The sequence below is a fragment of the Mus caroli genome, chromosome 12 (assembly GCF_900094665.2).
Source record: "Mus caroli chromosome 12, CAROLI_EIJ_v1.1, whole genome shotgun sequence".
NCBI classification, from domain to species: Eukaryota; Metazoa; Chordata; class Mammalia; order Rodentia; family Muridae; genus Mus; species Mus caroli.
In genome coordinates this window covers 78,014,713-78,019,473 of record NC_034581.1, presented here as the reverse complement: position 1 = coordinate 78,019,473, position 4,761 = coordinate 78,014,713, and the positions used below count along the sequence as shown (strand labels likewise).

Sequence of the window (4,761 nt, the reverse complement as noted above, 5' to 3'; positions counted from 1 at the left end):
TCAAAAATCCAAGGTCTGGGGTGGACAAGGAGGCAAGACAGCATTGTCTACATAGTCAAGCCAGTCCTTGGTATAGCCCTGTCTCAAAAAAAAAAAAAAAAGCTGAAATAAGTTGGTAATGATTCCAGTAGAATTAGTTTGGTGGATATTTTCTTTGTTTTGTTTTTTGCTTTTTAACTAAGCAGGAAACCACTGTCAAATCACTAGTTGAAATTTTTCCACCTAAAACAGAAAATCCCATACTCTGGAACTGAGAAAGCCTAGAATTGTTGAACACATTTTTCAAGCAGGGCATGGCGGCACATGACTGTAATCTCTGAAATTGGGAGATGGAAGCAGAAGGACCAGTTAAAGGCCAGAGTGCTATGAAGCAATATAATGTTGGGTTTGAGACTAGCCTGGCTACATGAGACCCTACCTCAAAAACATGTTGTTTTACTTTTTTAGTGGCTGAGTGTATATATTTACTTGGTTTTCAGTTTAAAACACTGTACATGACTCAAAGGCCAGCCTCGGAGTACCAGGATTAGAAGAATGTACCACCATGCCTGGCTCCTTTATTTTTCTTACTCATCCTTTAGTAGCCAAAGTTTAAAAGGTGTGATGTCTTCTACTTTCTCTCATCCATCAATTCCCACCAGTTTACCATGTTTTCTTTTTACAAATATTTAGTATTTTGTGCTTTATTATAATATATTCATACATACTACAGTTACCTGCATTGCTCCTTCAATGTCACTGACATCTCTTCACATCCATTCTTATCTTTGTAACTCAGTACATGATAATACAGAAACAGTTGCCGCGGCTTTTTAACCCTTTCGAATAATACTGAACATTCTTGGATATTTAATTTCATCTTTGCAAAGTATTTAGGATTTTCTTTAATTATAATTATTGATTTGTGTGAGCTTATATATGCGTGTGCATGTATGTGTCATGTATGGAAGTCAAGAAAAGTTACAGGAGTCCACTCTGTCCATCACTGGGTCTTGAAATTGAGCTTGGGCTGTCAGGCACAGCAGCAAGCTCACCGTTACCTACTGAACCATTTTGTGAGCCTATAAATATACCTGTAATAAAGATTATCACTGTTTGCCTTCAAACTCTAGTACTAAATCATTTCCTCCAAATTAATGTGTAATTTGTATTACCAGTGTATCAAATATATCCTTTCCTTGAGTACTAGAACAAATCAATTCACTTTTTTTTTTTAAGTTTTTCAAGACAGGGTTTCTCTGTATAGCCCTGGCTGTCCTGGAACTCACTTTGTAGAGCAGGCTGGCCTCGAACTCAGAAATCCGCCTGCCCCTGCCTCCCAAGTACTGGGATTAAAGGCGTTGCACCACCACACCCGTCTTAATTAACTTCTAAGAATCTGAAGTTCAAACAAAAAAACTATTTCGGGTTTAGCTCCCCAATTCCTAAAGTTCCTATCTTTTTACCTGTTAGTAAGCATTTCTTTGAAATAGAAAAGCATGTCCTGCATGCTCACAACTGTCCTGTCTTATACTGTAACTGACTTTTTAAAGAGTCTCTTAAGAGCTGATGAGATGGTTCAGCAGGTAAAGTTACTCGCTTGCCACCCAAGCTTATCAGTCTAAATCCCATACCTAGAATCCACCAAGTGGAAGAAGAGAATTGGCTCCCACAAGTTGTCCTCTGGCTTCCACACATGCGCCACTGAACACATGTCCCAAGAATAAGTACATAGAAATGTAACTTTAAAAATATTTTTTAAACTACTATGCCAGGCAGTAGTGATACACCCCTTTAATCCCAGTACTCAGGAGGCAGAGGCAAGTGGATCTCTAAGTTTAAAGGCAGCCTGTTCTACAGGGTAAGTTCTAAGACAGCCAAGGCTACCCAGAGAAACCCTGTCTTAGAAAATAATAATAACAATAACTTTTAAAAATATACTCTATAAAACTTAATCTTTGGTTTTATAAGCCAGTTCTTATTCACAAGTAAAATAATTGTCAGAATGATTCCCACATTAGTAAAAAGGTGCTAGAAAAGCCTTTAAAAACTTAGGTAAGCTTCAGCAGATCTATCAAAGTAAAGACACAAGTTTGTAAGACATTATACATCCAATTTTTGTGTGTTGCGTTGTCTTTTCTTTTTGTAATTATTACCTTTAAAATTACCACATTAAGTAGTGGGTTTCAATTACGACATCTTCATACATGTGTTATTAGACTATGTTCTCATTTGTTCCCCTTCCCCGTTGAGTTTTTTAATAATCTAAATTACAAGTGTTCTACATGGAGAGGAGCAGGAAGGCGTGTCTGTTAAACAGAAGGCCACTGTCCTACTTACAGAAGCTCTTGTATTCTAATAATACTCTATCTCAGCACTTTCTTAGGAAGCAGTTGGTATAGTACCTGTTGAATAAATAAATTAATTAATGAACAATAAACAATGCCTGAGGACTCATCAATAGAGTTATTAAACAGCTACTACTTAACAACAGCCCAGTGCCTAGTTTCACAACTGGGGCCATGGATTCATTTTTAGAGCCACTTCTTTCCCACCAGCGTTAGATATAAACAATACTTTTAAAGTAAAGCTATATTAAGTTATATTTTATAGTTTTTAATATTAAGTTAATTAACCAGATACATTTTAGTTTCACCAATATAATTATTGCATACATTACTATTTTTCCTATGAAATACCTCCATTTTATTTAAAGCTGCTCAAAACTTATATGGGTTGGACTTGAAGGTGAAAAACTATTATAGTCAATGCCAACATTTGAACAGTTCCCATTTCCTTTAAGATAATAGCCTCCTCCTAGGGAGGTTCGAAAAACAGACACTCCTAATGACATTAACAAAATAAATGTTTAAACACTGAATATTAACAGCTTTATGCTTTGTTATGTGAAATGAAAATACAACCACAGCAAAGTGTACCAGATTTTATTTTTAAAATAAAAAATTTAATAATAAATTATACTTTCTTCTAAGTTTAAGAGACTTTGAAAGTTGGTAGATTTTACAGAAAAATAATCAAGGAAGAGATGGGGAGTGGTTTACTTTCAGTTCCAATGATCAGGCCTCATTAAGTGAAGATTTGAACAAAGAGCTGAAAGAGGCTGAGGCAGGAAGGCCTATTTATATCAAAGGTAAAAACCTTACTTCCAAGCAAAGGAAATAAATATAAAAAGACTAAGGTAGACATGCCTTTGAGGGAAGACCAGCAAGGTCAACTGTATGCCTAGAGAAGAAAAACGCTGAGTTAGATAAAACTGAGCATTAACTGGGAAGAGTAAGTGTTCAAAGAGGCTAGAGCTTTGTAATAGACTGTAAAGGTTTGGGCAACTACTAAAAATGGGATAGAACACATTTTGAAAGGTTTCTGATTTAACAATCATTGTCACCCTGTTAAACCTGGAAGGGAACAAAATGGAAGCGAGAAACTACTTCAGTAATACAAACTGTGCCTTGAAGGAGGCAGGGGTGGTCAAAGTCGTAGTTAGCAAGTTGCTGGCTGGGTTCTGGATAGCCAAAAGGATTTCCTGAGGGTGATGTTAGATATGATACAGTTATTACTACTGTTTTTACTTCAATACTATTTATAAAAATAACTTTTATATATGTTTTTCTTCTTCATTCTGCGGAATTTGGGGGCTGTTTTGTTTTTCAAAACAGGTCTCTTCTATTAAGTTCTGACTGTCCTGGAACTCCCTATGTATTCTGTATTCTGGCCTCAATGATTCTCCTGTCTCTGCCTCCCACGTACTGGGATTAAAGGCATATGCCATCACGCCTAGCCTAAGATGTTTTAAATTTAAAAGCTCCAAAATACATACATATACATGTGTTTATGTGTGTGCATATACATTTTGTTTGTTTTCTTTTGTTTTTCAAGACAGGGTTTCTCTGTGTAGCCTTGGCTATCCTGGAACTCACACCATAGACCACGGTGCCCTCAAACTCAGAACTCTGCCTGCCTCTGCCTCCCAGGGGCTAGAATTAAAGGTGTGTGCTACCATCACTTGTCTGGTTCAAAGTATTTGTAAAGTATGTAGCTTTCTGTGCCAACATAACGGTCTATGTGGTAAATGTTTCCAATCTCTATCTAATTTGGTGGTGGTCACACAGTTCTATTTGTCAAGACTCACTGGAGCTGGGTTTCTGAGTTCGAGGCCAGCCTGGTCTACAAAGTGAGTTCCAGGACAGCCAGGGCTATACAGAGAAACCCTGTCTCGGAAAAAAAAAAACCTCACTGGAATTAAAAATCTATTTTATTATATATAATTAACGTGTATTTAATCTAAAAAAGAAAACAGACCTAAAATACATTTACACTCTCCAACTCTACTCTCTCTTCTTTTCTGCCCATTTTTTTTATTCTTGTGAATACCACATGTATACAAAATATAACCAATACTACTTAAATGAGCACTACTCCACTGCATACTTATCCAGACAGAAGTGAATGTCACCAGGGAAAGAGTGACACTAAGCTCTCTAGGGACACTAGATGGTACCAATTATTTTGCAAGTTCTCCCCTAGAAACCATTTGTAGTAGTTATAAAAGGGTGAGATTTTAAGTTACTATATAAACCTTGTCAACTAGTCCAGTGGCTCCACAATGAATGTAAGTGACTATTAATTTAACACTGTCTCCCAACCTGCTTAAGCCAGCACAGCAGTATAGACTAATAACTGCACGACCCTAAGCAAGTATAGCTTTAGAAAAATCACTTCACTAACTGAATTCACACAAAACTGGATTCTCCAGGAAACCAT

General features: G+C 36.6%; 1 protein-coding gene across 5 annotated transcripts in view; it reads right to left on the bottom strand.

The window, feature by feature from the left end:
• The window catches only part of Rbm25 (RNA binding motif protein 25), a 51,097-nt gene that overhangs the window by 41,636 nt on the left and 4,700 nt on the right, over window positions 1-4,761 (bottom strand). For 3 of the 5 annotated variants that reach the window (XM_029484413.1, XM_021178592.2, XM_021178593.2), the window contains exon 2: window positions 2,320-2,384. The exons of the other annotated variants lie outside the window; for them this stretch is intronic. The gene's annotated coding sequence lies outside the window, so the exon portion shown is untranslated. The remainder of the gene's footprint in view (window positions 1-2,319; window positions 2,385-4,761) is intronic. 5 annotated transcript variants of the gene reach the window in all.